This window comes from Bos indicus, chromosome 1 (genome assembly GCF_029378745.1).
Source record: "Bos indicus isolate NIAB-ARS_2022 breed Sahiwal x Tharparkar chromosome 1, NIAB-ARS_B.indTharparkar_mat_pri_1.0, whole genome shotgun sequence".
Taxonomy (NCBI): Eukaryota; Metazoa; Chordata; class Mammalia; order Artiodactyla; family Bovidae; genus Bos; species Bos indicus.
In genome coordinates this window covers 90,480,091-90,495,443 of record NC_091760.1, presented here as the reverse complement: position 1 = coordinate 90,495,443, position 15,353 = coordinate 90,480,091, and the positions used below count along the sequence as shown (strand labels likewise).

The following is a 15,353-nucleotide window of genomic DNA, read 5'->3' as shown; positions in this document are numbered from 1 at the left end:
CTCACTCGCTCAACCTCCTCTACTCTTGCTGCAGCAGATCACCCTCCCTGCTCTCAGTACTCTTTGGCTGCCATGACACTGCCCATTACTTTGGCAGAAATGTCCTTCTACTGTGGTTTTGCCCACAAACCTGGCCCATCTCTTCTTTCAAGTTTCAGCCCAAATCAGCTTCCTCCCTTGATTACTCACTTACTGCTTGAGAGAAGTGCATGTCTCCCTTACCACAACTCTGAATTGCCTCATGGTCTCCCCATGCCTCCCCTATCAGGCTTCCCCAGGCCAGGGACTGATCTGCTCATCTTGCTATCCCACCACAGAACTAAGAACAATGCCTTGAGCATACAGTTTGTGGGATACACATGATGATAAAGTTACATAGTATCTATTATGTGCAGGAATAGGTACAAACATATTTGACAATAAAACACAGTAGAACTGAACTACAACACAAATCACAATAGCAAGGAAGAATTCAACAGGTAGTTTTGCTTTGTTTTTAATACTTAGGAGAGCCTGGCTATACCAATAATTTTAGTATCACTTCCAAGAAAGCCAATAAAGGTTGATCTTTTGCCATTAAAATAAAAAAAACTATGATAAGCCACATCATAAAATCTGTGACTCTATGAACTACTTAGTGTACTACATAAACTAAACCCATGTGCTTCACTTCTTGTGATAAAATAAATGTTTGCAGGCTTTAATTTCATCTATAAACAAAAAGCTATGCTTTTAGAATCTATAAATTTCAGAACATTTTACCTAAAATAAATGAAGTATTAATCTTAGAATGAGCTTTCAGTATAGAAACAGACACTGCTAATTCAGCAGACATACATAATCAGGCTTTTTTTAAGATGAAAAATCCTATAAAAAACAGCATAACAGTGTATTTTGACTGATTTTCAAACATAATACCCTGCAATCTCTCGAGGCAAATTTCTTTGATTTATAAATCTCTTTTAAAAGCTAATGGATTATGAAACTTCTCCCTAAAAAAAGTAAAAAAAAATTTTTTTTTGCTTATAATTCATAGCAGTGACATAATCTAATCTAGAAACCAGTAACTAGTAACAAAAGCAAGAATGAGTAACTGGTATCTTTAAGAAATAAAAGTTACAAATGAATTTTTTAAATTTGGAGAACTGCAGGGAAATTATCTCAAGAATTAAGAGAAAATTTTATCAATCCTACCATAATCAATCTTCTTAGAAAGATTTTTGTTAAATGAACTTCTGGACAACAGAAAAGTCACAGATAAAGTTCAAATTAAACTGCTTAGCACAAGACTGAAAGCACAATAAATAATGGTGATTACCTCCAACTAGAACTTTTAAGAAAGGAATATATTTGTAAATCAAAGAGTTTCAACTTAATCTTCTCAATTACACTGATCCATTTCACACAAAATGACTTTGTTAGCTGCCTTCTTCAACATGGCAATCTCAAATAACTATACATTCATCAAAGCAAAGCATTATGTCCCTCAGTCTCCTCACCCTATTCTCATTTCTCAGGGAACCACACACAGATGTAAGCTGGGCAGCCAGAAGAGGAAGTTAGTGAAAAGGGGGAAGGAGCTGTGATAGAGGATTATCTTAAGAAAACTGACCCTGAGATCAGGCCCACAGGCAGAGCAGTTAGGCCAAACACAACGTACCCATCACTGCCTCTGATTTCCACTTCGCTTTGTTATTTAAGTGATTTAGGGGAAATGAATTTTATTATGATCCCAAATTTTCTAAAAATAAGAAATATGCAGGAACACAAACGCAAAGCAAAATATAAACATGCACTGGTGTCTAGCCATTCAACTATTAACTTCAGTTAGGTTAGTTTCACTGGCAGTATCACATGTGGTTCAATTTTATATTACATTTATATTAAAAAAAAAAAAAAAACCCACTATGGGCAGAAAACAAAAAGACTCAAGGGCCCCAAAATATGCCTGTCAGGAAGTAAGCAATCCATTTAAAGACAATAAAAACAATAGATTCATACTAAGCCACAGAGATTTTTAAATTAAAGTTTGGTTTGGGCAGTTCCGAGTGTTATTAAAAGTAAAGTTTATTTTTAGGCACTAACATCCACTCATCAAAAGCTTTCAGGCCACTAACTTTCAAAGTAGAGAATCTGAATATGAGAAAAGGCTCAGAATCAAATTTAAGCTCTGATGCTAGAGAGGTGATACAAAAATGTATTATTGCCCATTACTTTTTTAAAAACTGAGTACATCAACATTATGTAACTGTTAACTAATTTATTTTCCTTAAAAAAAAAAAAAGTCACTAGATTAATGGTGCATCTGTAACTTAAGCTGCCTTAGAAATATGACAGATTTGACATTGTTTTCTTTAAAAAAGCTGATAGCAGCTAAATCATTTTTTTAAAAATAGTTTAAGGGGAAGAAACAAGTAAAAGGTAAATGGAAACAATAAAATAGCGTAAGGATCTAAGAAATAATGACACTGAAAAAAAATTAAACTTTCCCTATTTGCCTAAAACCACACAAGCAGATGTGTGACACGGAACGAGTCAGAAAAACTGACATAATTCCTAGATCTTATTAGATTTCTTACTCTTCCCAAGGGGTGAATATTTGATTCAAGATGCCAAAGAATCTGAATAGGTAATTAGGCTAGACAACACAAAAATCATTCTGCTGAACAATCCATTCCCAGCAGAAATGAAATAGCTCTGCCAGGGATGTTGAGTCTTGGATTAACTCTGTCCACAAAAATACCTTTTCAGATTCTAACTTGGGACACAGAAGGTCCTTCACTTGGATTTAATTGGTCTAGGATAGAATCTGCACATCTGTTGAATTTAAAAGCTCCTACAGGTGATTCCAATGGGCGCTGAGGACCACTGGACTATGTGGCAGGAAAGGGCAGGATGGGGAACTTTACTAGACAAATTATTCATCTATGCGGGGAGGGGGCAGGCACAGAGGGATCACATCTTTCAATAATATTAGCACTGCAAAATGAGTCCTTCTCTCATTTTAAGAACAAAAGTGGGAAACATACCATATTGAGTAGAAGTTTTATTAATTTGATTTTAAGATTAACAAAAGAAACAAAAGATGAATGATAAACTCAATTCTTCTCCCCAAAAATGAATTAGAAAAGCAAGGACAATAATAATGAGGACATCTCAGAGAGAAAAAAGACACAGACCACAAAACAGGAATTACTGCTTTAAAGAGGTACATTGGTACATTCATACCTTTTAAACAAAATCTGGATTATCACTCGACGTGGAAATTACTATAGTGGAATATGATAAGGTGTTTTAAGCGTGTCCTGCCAAATTCCTTCCAACTCAGCCTTCAAGTATGCTATCAGGACCACCAATAACCTCTGTGGCATCTTTGCACAAATGAGACTCCAGAAGGACAAATGAGATAAAAAGAGAAGCCATATTACAGTACCGAGGGTGAAGAGCCTAAACTATGGAAACACACAGCTCTGAAACTACAGCCAGACGACCCAAGACAAGGTACTTAACCTCTCAGTGCCTCAGTGTCCTCATCACCTGTAATATAAACTGTAATGAGAGTTGAGTACCGTAATATTTACAAACTGCTAAAGAGTGCCTGGCACAGAATTCAGATCATTTAAAAGAATACATGTAAGTAAAAAGGAGGCCTTTCCTCTGAGAAGACGACAGTCCCGATATCAGGGAAATGGCTTGGCTGAGTGTGGCCTGAATGTCAGCACCCACTTTACCCTTGGCTGTGAACTTCTGTGCAAGACACCAACTGTCCATTCATACTCTGCTGTGCTGTGTGCTATAGGCTGTAGAGTCCAGCTTTGTCTTCTGTGAGCTGATACAAGAGCTTTATATATATGCACACACAAAAGAGAGTAATGGTGGACGAAAGTTCACATGAACATGACATTTACCTTGACCAATGTGACCACACAGAGTGATAATGAATATTCAGTGAAGCAGAGCCTCTCAATCACACTCCAAAACTAAGTCTTTAACTTCCAGTTTGTAATAGAAAGGAAAATACTTAACATTTTAAAAAATTAAGAACATACCAGCAGATAATTACTAAAATGAAAATTGTCATTCTGAAGTACTCTAGACACAAAAAGAAAAAATATATTTACATGTAATTAGATATTAGGTTCAGAAATTTAAAATACTACATTTCTGTCACAAAGATTCAGAAGAGTTACTCTTGTGTCTTAAGAATATTTCCTCACATACGGAAAAGCTTCAGAACTCATTGCTTGACTTTGTATTTTTAAAATTGGTACAATCTAGACAGGACCAACAAATGTTCTGTCTTCAGTAAGCTGAAACAGATTGCTCATTCAACTACCATGTTTCTATCGGAATGGCAGTCACAAATACACCTCTTTAAGAATTCAAGGTTGTCCTGTCTTTTTAACATAGTTCATTCTCAGTATACTATAAATTGGTGGTGGTTTAGTCAGTCGCTAAGTTGTGTCCAACTCTTGAATATTATAAATTACATATTCATAATTCCAAAAAATGCCTAATTCTCATCTGATGTTGAGAACTGCTTTCAACTTCACCAAACTTAAAACATTTAAACCAGCAAACACACTGTGTTATCTGCCTATTCCACTCTGGACACACAGACATAGGAAGAGGGATACAAAGACATACTCTTCCATACTCATTTCACTCTCAATGGAAGGATCATGAAAAGAAAGACGACCACCTTTCTTTTGTAATTCAATATGTTTAGTTCAATACAAAACATTTCTCCTCTCCCTACCCACCACCCAAATTACAATAGAGCACCAGTGGAGACTACAAGAATACAGGGCTCCATTTGACTTTGCAATTGTTGTCATGCAATGGTATAGAGGCTGACACTATGGCCAGAAAGTAAGTATTTTTGGTTTTGCAGGCCACGTAGTCTCTATCACAACCACTCAACTCCTATTACAGTGCAAGGCTGCCACAGACAATACAGAAATGAATGACTGTATTTCTGTTTACACTAAAACTTTACTCAAAATATACAACAACAAAAAAGGCTACAGGCAACACTTTGGGGCCCTGAAGTAATAATGCCCAACACCAGCCAAACCTCTACCAATTGAGGACAGAGCATAACACTTGTAGGTTAAACAAAATTTTTAAAACACTTTGTAATCAAAAAAGTAACAGACCAAGCAAAAATAAATTATTCAAGTATTCTCCACTAAAATTATGTAACCATTCTATAGGAAGGAAATTTTCCAAGGCATTCAAACCTATCTTATATGCAACTATACACAGTAATTAAGTTCAATTAGAAAGGAAGAGTACTAAAACTCCAGTATTTCTCTGACATCTTCAGACCAAAAAGGCAGTGGAGGCAGAAAGGAAAGAACACAAGATTTCTACTCTTGTTCCTTAAAAACACAAGTCTTTCACATCATACCCAAACAATCATGAGCAAATCTTCAGTGTCCTCATCTGCAGAATGGGGTTATTCTATAAGGCTACACTCTGCAGAGATGGATAGCTTTACACCAAGTATGAACACAGAGCTTGGGTTACTATAAGGGAAAAAAGTAACACTATGATTTAAAAACAATTAATCTTATTAAACCCTTAAAGATGTTTATGTTTCACACAGAAATAATACTAATAAATATCAGCTACTTGTAAACTGCTTATAGAGTTCAAAAGAATAGTTAGTATTTACAGTTAAGAGCAGTCTAGAGGGGCGGTCCTAAGATGGCAGAGGAATAGGAGAGGGACACCACTTTCTCCCCCACAAATTCATCAAAATATCATTTGAATGCTGAGCAAGAACAGTCTCGTATTCAAAGATTAAAAACTTAGGTTCTAAGTTAAAAAAAAAAAAAAAAAACTGTTGACTTTTATGACTTACCATGAGATTATAAAAATAGCAATGGGAAGTATTAAAAAAAAAAAAAAAAAGTCAAACAAGAAGGAACAATGAAGGCATAGAAATAGCAAAATGGTCCTGGAAATGAACTCTCTTGGCCAGAGCCAATGGATCAAGAAAACATCTTGATCATAAGTTTCACCAATACTAGCTCATGTTCACCAAGTAGTGGGTGAGAAGAAATGAGAGTTATTTTGCATATTTTTAATTAAGAGAAAATGATATTGTATTTTAGTTTTCTAACATGGTTAGTGACAACTGAACACCAAAAATCACTTCTATAATGTGAATTAAACAGTTACTGCAAAGGATGTTTTCACATTTTCTAACAATTTTAAATCATAATTCACATATAAATCTGGGGGGAAAAAAGTAAACTGCAATTATCTTTTGAAAAACAAGTTCATAAAACTATCCACAAACAGAATAATATTTAAAACAAGTATCAATTTTCTTATCTTCTCCCACTTCTCTAATATCAAAGCAACTAAAACCTCCATCAACAGCAAAGGATCTGAAGGCAATAAATGTACTCTCTCCATCAGTGAAACATTAATCATCCAAGAAAATGCAAATTAAGATGAAAGCCTGATGCTCCTTCAGGAGACCAGGATGCAGTGCAATTTAAAGTCCATGTTCATCCCTGAACCCAAGTTAAATGGTAGTTTGCTTTCTGGGGTTTTTTTGTTTGTTTGTTTGCTTGCTTTTAATTGGTTGTTAAGATGAGATGTATCCTGCAATAGACAACAGAACTGTGAAAAAATGAAGAGGGGGCAGGAGAAAGAAGGGGAAGAAAAGTTTTATTAATCTCTCTACTACATATTGTTTATGTTAAAAGTTAGCCTTTGACCAATAGTGGAACAAAACTCACTAACGTACGTCAGTAAATAAAAATCCTTGCCCTCACAAAGTTCAAATTCCAGCAGAATTTAAAATCAAGTGTTATGTAAAAGGTGATAAATGCTACAAAAAATGAAAAAGGGAATTCCTTGGTGGTCCAAGGGTTAGAAATCTGCCCTCCCACTTCAGGGGGAACACGTCCAATCCTCAGTTGGGGAACTAAGATCTTGCATGCCGTGGTGCGGCAAATAAAAAGCAAATAAAATAAATTAAAAAGCAAGCAAACAACAACAAAAAAAATTTTTTTAAAAGAAAACTGAAAAAAATGCAAGTAGGGTAAGAAAAATCAGGACTTTTCACAGGGAAGGGAGGCGCTGACATCCACAATGCAGCAGAAGTAGGCCGGCCAGAACCAGCTTGTATTTCAATTGAGAGCCGGTGAGATACTCAGGAAGCTACTCTGTATTCGGAAAATCACATATGAAGATGCATCTTATCTTGATGTTGTCAGCTTAGTGTTAGAAAGAGAACCTCATATCCACAAACTATAAGTGACCTTCATGTTTCAATTACTCTAATTTTTTTCTCTGTCTGAAATATCTGTTCTTACCTACATTTACTATGTATTATGAAGCTCTAATTCCTAGGATAGATACTAGGTGTCACAAATGACAGGTTTACATAAATATTTAGCATTATATATAATATTATGAAAGCCATCACAGAAGTCATCAAATGCAAAAGAGAAACGTCATAATTGTTGCCCAGAGTCTGTTCATTCAAACTGTTTTTCATACAAGCATTCTTACAAAGTTAATATCAAAGAACTTCAAACTTTCTCAAGACGCCGGATACTAAAAAACGAAAAAAGGCCACTGAAATGGAATGCCTGATCACTTAAATCCTACTACAGTTTAGATAATAGACTCAATCTTTTAACATCCACCAAATGCTTATATTGTGCCTAGCACTACACACACTTAACTACCCCTCATCACCTTAAAATATTTTAGTTAAAAAGAACTAAACACAACTATGGATATAGACCAACACGTACTGAAATGACTAAGGGTCTCTGGTCTTGTTAGCCTTCCTCCCACCGTGTTCCATATTCTTTATTAGTGCAACAATAAACTCAGCTATAAAATCCTGGAAAAAATCAGAGTTATCTCTATAACTTGTACCTACTGTCATTTCTAAAACATAATTCTAGATCTCAAGGATGGGGGTGGTAGTCGTGGCAAGATTTGTGGAGGTCAGACTATGGCAACAAAATCTCACCTCTTCCTCAGAAGACGGGAAATAAGCCAGAAATTGTTTAAAGAATATTTTGAGGAAAACCAAAGAGGATGAAAATCTGTTGTGTGTGATTGTTCTACAGCCTTTTGATCTCAAGTCAAGGCTAACCAATCAGATGAAAAGAACTACCCTGATGATTCAGACAAGAGGAAATCATAAGACCTAAGCAGACCACAGCTGTAACCTGTTCACTCAAACGCTACAGGACCGGAAAGCCCATCAGGGTAGCAGCAGGCCAGATGTGTCAGCAGAACGTGCACTCCAGGAGCTGCTGTCTTTGCACTTCCTCCTAACCACCACCACATGACTGCTCAGGTACAAGACTCACAGGAGGCTGTGGAAGCCACCCTGGCTTGGAAACCTTAAGCTGGAACCAACATCCTCTTATTTTAAGGGTCTCATGGGTATAGCTTCCAGGGGACCCAACCCATCAAGGGGCATACTCAGTCAGAAGAATGTACCACTTTCCCCTACCAGGTAGTCACTCCCACTCCAGATGCAACTCACAAATCAGGGACCATTTTGCCAGACCCCACACTGGTAATACCGTTGACATTCTGCCTTTATGTGCCACATGAAACACAGCTGAAAATTAAACCAAGGTCATTTATCCACAGAAAGAGAAAGGTTTGGTGAACCTTTTCCTCACAACACACTTGGGTCCTTATCCCTACTCTGCCTCTAGGATATCAATGGTCTTGGGCCTGTAACTTAAACTTCTATGGGACTAATTCACCTTCTATACAAGTAATGACTGGGTTGAACTGTGAAATTGTCTTGAGTCTTAAAAAAAATAAACTAGGCTCACTGAAATACAGACTCTCAAAGGAAAGAAGGAAATACCTTCTGAGTTCTAAGAAATAAAGGCAACACAGATATTAAAACTAACTAACAAGCTAAAAAAATATCTAGGGAATTCCCTGGCAGTCCAGTGGTTACGACTCAGCACTTTCACTGCCATGGGCCCAGACAGGGAACTAAGATTCCATAAGCTGCCCACGAGATGCAGCCTCCCAATTTATTTTTTAATTTAAAATTTTAAATTAAAAAATATCTTATTAATAGCACAGAATGCTTGTTTTGATGATATGAAGGTTAAAGCAAAGCAATGTAGTTCACAAACTTGAGGTCCAGAGGTTCAGTATTTACTAGAAGTAACAAAATAAATACTAAATTCTGCATTGCTTGCATACTCAGTATCATTTAAATCTCAAAACAAGCTTGTACAGTAGGTATTACTATCTCTGCTTAAGAAACAAGCTAACTGGGGCTCAAAGGAATTATTAGACCAAGAACAACACTAATAAGAGGAAGAATAAGGAACATCAGGTGCTGGGTCTCTTATCAACTTCCTCTCTAGATCTCTCAAGTCCTTTTTCAAAGCCTTTGCTTCCAAAGAGTTTTCTTATTCCAACATAACAAAGAATTTGTAATGAGAGTATCACTTTACTTAAGGGGAAGAAATCTATATCCATACTCTTACTGCCATAGGTAGGATGGAATCAATACAATATGGTACCCCCACGAGGAGACAGTATAAGTACTCTCACGAATAAATACAACTTTTTTGCCAGCCACACCTACCCAATTTTCCAAATACTTTTGACCTAGAGTATTCTGTACAACTAACTAGTTCTTCAAATGCCATGTAAAAAAAACAGGGGTTGGGGAGGGCAGCCATCAAGGCAAGGGAGGAGGCTAGGGAAGCACCGCTCTCCTGAAAACAAACAACAGATGCAGCATTTCCTTCTGCCGTATTATTTAACAGGATGCCCCTGAAGCAGCAGCCATTTTCCACTGAGGCAATGACTCTGATGGAATTCCTTTCACTGGGGACAATGGGATAAAAAAAGAAAGCAACTTCTTTCCTATTTTTTTTTTTATATTTGTTTAAAATAGTACTTTCAGTTACTTAAAGCCAACTGGACATCATTCTCTCCTAGATGTCCCCAAAGCATTGCAAACTTAACTACAAAAAAGAAGTGAAAGTGTTAGCTCTTCAGTCGTGTCCGACTCTATGTAACCCAAGGGACTGTAGCCTGTCAGGCTCCTCCGTCCATGGAATTCTCCAGGTAAGAGTACTGCAGTGGATAGCCATTCCCTTCTCCGGGGGATCTTCCCAACGCAGAGATCTAACCTGGGTTTCCTGCATTACAACAGGTGGACTCCTTACAGTCTGAGCCACTATATAAACATCATTCATCTCCCACCCCAAACTTGTTCCTCTTCTCATATTCTCTAGTATGGCTCTATCCTCCAGTCACTCAAGCAAGAAATATGGCTCCTTCTGCTCCCTCATCTCCTATAGCTTATCCAATCATCAAACACTATTACTTTCTATCTCTAGGGTGTTATTTCACAAACGTGTTTTCAGTTCCCCAAACCTCCCACATCCTCATGACTTAGGATGAGGTATATCCTCCAGCTAAACTTTAGATCACCCACCGAAGTTCTACCACCATTGTGGATACTTGTTTGATATGCCTATCTCCTTTCAATAGACAATACATAGCTTGAAAAATGCCCTAGAACAAAGCATAACAAATACGATCAAATATACCCTTCTCACAAAGGAGTGCTAGTGATTAAAAACTTCACCTGCACAGGTACCAAAAACTATGACAATAACATCACTGACATGTGATTCACTCATTCACAGAATCAATTTCATGAAGAACGAAGACAAATGTTAGTCTAATGCAAACCATATGTGAAATTAAGGATCCTGGAAGTATAATTTTTGTTTCAAAGGTAAAAAATTAGAACTATGGCCACTTATTAAACAACCACACTTTGCTCTGAAATACTGTATTACCCAAACACACTAGTGAACCGTAACACCGTAGTAAACCATTGAAAACTATTTCAATACAGTACCACTCTGTTACAAATAAAGATGCAAATTTTAAAATATAAAGGCTGCTCTTAAAAGGCATTTCCAGGTTTGGCTTTTTAGGACCTATGGTTTGATTTTGATCCTGTTGATCACTGCAGACCAGATCAGAGGAACTGGTAACACAAAGGAGAACTACATAAAAAGAATTATCAACAGCTGAAAGTGAATCACTGAGAAAGGTCTAAGATTTGCTATTTTTTCCCCTTCATTGTGCTACAGACATAAACTGGACAGACTTATCAAAGAAACTGGAAAGCTTACAACAGGCAGGGACTCCTTTCATCATCAGTTTCTAACCCCAAAATCCTGGAAGGATAGACAGGAAGGTAGACTAATTCGCTCTGCTGGCATTCTAACACTGGAGGAAATAAAATCCAAAAGAATACAGATGTGCCTTATGTGTTTACTATAATGAAGCTGTCTGTGCATTTTCAAATCTTCTAGGTTTATCTGTGCCACTATGAAACCATATCACTATCTGATACATATCATTTTTATTTCTTGCTTTCCCCTCTCAAAATAATTTGAATATTTTATGTCCTTGCTCTCTTCCAGCCACACCAAACTCCCTACTCCTTCCCACATGCATCTAATAATCCTACGCCAAGCCATTTCTTTACAACACACAACTGCTTAAGCGGGGGGGCACGCTAGTTCTTTACCATGATTCAACTGTATTAGTGCATTCGTTCAATAAATAGTCACACTGCCTTCTATTTCAGTTTTGCCCATTCGTCACCAAATTCAAGCATTTAAGGCAGAAGAAACTACACACAGAACTAGAACTGCGACAATAATGTGACTCCACCACTTACTGAGATGATACATCAGGCTGGTTATTTTATTTCTCTAAATCTGTTTTCTCATCTGTAAAACTATAAAGAAGGGCTGCTATGAGAACTAAAGGAGAGAATGCATAACAAGCATTTAATAGCAACTGAGATATAAAAAGTAATTAATAGCAGTACTGTTCATTGGCATTTTGAAAATGGGATATCATTTTTGGATAAATATTAGATATAAATAAAAGAAAAAACAAAGTTATCCAACAGGGAAGTAGGAGTGGGTCAAGACTTTGGCCGCTGCAAAATAATACCCATTTTTAATTAGCCTCACAATCAATCATCTATATTCAGTATTGGATTAATCAAATGTCCATATTTAAAAAAAATATAAGTCTAACATTTTTATTCCTGTTCCCTGGCTTCCAACCAGTAGCTGAGAAGCAATGAGACTACCACATAACACAGCAACACTTAACTCCTGGGAATCACAACTTTCAGTGATGGCAAATAATGGGTAAGTTTAATAAAGCTTCAATTAAGCCTTCTTCACAATGAGACAGTATCTTTAAGTATTACCTTTATTTTTGAATGTCATATAGATTACTGAATATCTGTGTAGTTTTAAATCATTTTCTTTCTAGATAAAACATCAAAATATTTTAAACATCAAAAATAAATTACAAACATGTAAATTGTAGTCTCCTATTCCAGAAAGTTCCTTATAGGCAGCATAAGCTCTCAGTTCTCCCTGATGTCTGCTACCATGGACAATTTAATGTCTCTATAAGTGCTATTAATATGCGTCTTCCCTGGTATAGTAATAAAGATGTTAACAGTATGATTCAGTCTAACAGTGTCACTAGTAAAAGACTAATTTTACTAATTTGAAAGAAGTCAGCAAATCCCACTTGGAGTTTTAGTCAATTCTGCTTGACTTCTGTGTCAGTGACTGGAAGAAACAAAGGAAAACGGGCTATTTCGTTCAAAGGGCAGAAAAGCAGCACTGGAGAGCAGAACAGGATCAGCAGCATGAGGCGAATGTCAGCCAAGAACCAGTAACATTCTGACCCCATCAGTTTGCTTTTTTCTACCATGCAGGGTAAGCAGTAAACAGAAAAAAAAACAAAGTCTACTTTGCTATACAACAGAAATTAACACAACCTCGTCAATCAACATCAATAAAATAAACTTTTGTAAAAAGTCTAGGGTCAATGGCCTTTTATACATTTCCTAACAATATATAAATTGACTCTTTTTTTTCTTTTCCTCACTTTTTTAATCCATTGTTCCTGGACAGAAATTCAGGACACACCAAATGCTCAAGCTATGACTGTTGTGAGCCACATACTAAGAAACTTTTTCCATTCTAAGTCAATGTAAAGCATCTATTCTTTCAAAATCACTTATCTCTTCAAACTCTCAAATGTCCTTGAACATTCATTCATTTATTCAGAGCCTATATTAAGGACCACAGATTTTACATTGTAAAGGGTGAAAGAACAACCTAGTTAAAACCATACTACACGTGCGGGAAATGAGATGGGAATACCAGACCACCTGACCTGCCACTTGAGAAATCTGTATGCAGGTCAGGAAGCAACAGTTAGAACTTGACATGGAACAACAGACTGGTTCCAAATAGGAAAAGGAGTACATCAAGGCTGTATATTGTCACCCTGCTTATTTAACTTATATGCAGAGTACATCATGAGAAACGCTGGACTGGAAGAAGCACAAGCTGGAATCAAGACTGCCAGGAGAAATATCAATAACCTCATATATGCAGATGACACCACCCTTATGGCAGAAAGTGAAGAGGAACCAAAAAGCCTCTTGATGAAAGTGAAAGTGGAGAGTGAAAAAGTTGGCTTAAAGCTCAACATTCAGAAAACTAAGATCATGGCATCCGGTCCCATCACTTCATGGGAAATAGATGGGGAAACAGTGGAAACAGTGTCAGACTTTATTTTTGGGGGCTCCAAAATCACTGCAGATGGTGACTGTAGCCATGAAATTAAAAGACGCTTACTCCTTGGAAGGAAAGTTATGTCCAACCTAGATGGCATATTCAAAAGCAGAGACATTACTTTGCCAACAAAGGTCCGTCTAGTCAAGGCTATGGTTTTTCCTGTGGTCATGTAGGGATGTGAGAGTTGGACTGTGAAGAAGGCTGAGTGCTGAAGAATTGATGCTTTGAACTGTGGTGTTGGAGAAGACTCTTGAGAGTCCCTTGGACTGCAAGGAGATCCAACCAGTCCATTCTGAAGATCAGCCCTGGGATTTCTTTGGAAGGAATGATGCTAAAGCTGAAACTCCAGTACTTTCGCCGCCTCATGCGAAGAGTTGACTCATTGGAAAAGACCCTGATGCTGGGAGGGATTGGGGGCAGGAGGAGAAGGGGACGACAGAGGATGAGATGGACGTGAGTCTGGGTGAACTCCGGGAGTTGGTGATGGACAGGGAGTCCTGGCGTGCTGTGATTCATGGGGTCGCAAAGAGTCGGACACAACTGAGCGACTGAACTGAACACATGCAAAAATAAACTTCTAGAACTGCTTCAAACTTTAAGTCCCCACAGAAGTCTCTGAATGGAGGATGACTTGGCAGATTATGGATCTCCTTGAAGTTCAATTCTACCCAGATATGTATTCCTACACTGACATTACGTATACAAGGAGAACACAGAGAAATACCAAACTTTTGTTCAGAGTATACCTAGAATAACCTTACTGCTAATTTGATCCATCTGATGATACTGAGAAATAATATACACACACACATACACACAAACATACTCTGTGTCCAATTCCTGGCACAGAGCTCTTAAAATCCTTGTAACTTCCTAATGGTACTAACACTGGGAATGTTTTTTGTTCTAATATTTGATGCTAGATCTTGGTTTTTCACAGAGGTCCTAAATTCCTTGGAATTTGCTGGATGACAGAAATGACTTTAGTTGTAATGAGGAAACTCTCGGTGAGCTACTAGACAACTTCAGGATGGAGCTGGTCACAAAAAAGAACTCCACCATTGTCTTCCTCCAGCAAAGAGAGAGAGTGGTGACTGGGCTAAGGTCTGACCATGCTGCATGATGAAGCCTCCATATAAGACTCAAAAGGATGGGATTCAGAGAGCCTGCTGGCTCACTGATGCATAAATGCACTAGCAAGCGCGGCTCTGCACCTCTTCCCCAGACTCTGCCTCATGCATCTCTTCCATTTGTCTGTTCATCTGTATCCTCTGCTAAACCCTTCCTTTTACAATAAACTGGTAAACATAAATAAGTGATTCCCTAAGTTCTATGAGCCATTCTAGCAAATTATCCAGCCCAAATTATCAAGTCACAGGAACCCCAATTTATAGCCAGTTGGTCAGAAGCGACAATCTAGGACCTGTGTCTGGCATCTGAAATAGGGGTAGTCTTGTTGGACTGATCCTTTTACTGGTGAGATGATGCTAACTCCAGGGAGACAGTGTCAGAATTGAAATGGACACATATTCATTACCTTCTCATGTTTTCTTTATGTCAATCTACAATGATTTTCTCTTCCCAAGCATTATTCAAAGAATACATATTTCACAAAGACATTATCATGGACATTTCACTCAAAAGCTGAAGACAATAAATGGTATACAAAGCTCACAG

At 37.3% G+C, this 15,353-nt stretch overlaps 1 protein-coding gene across 4 annotated transcripts in view; it reads right to left on the bottom strand.

The window, feature by feature from the left end:
- TBL1XR1 (TBL1X/Y related 1) overlaps positions 1-15,353 on the bottom strand; it is a 178,075-nt gene that overhangs the window by 92,946 nt on the left and 69,776 nt on the right. The gene's annotated exons all lie outside the window — the stretch shown is intronic.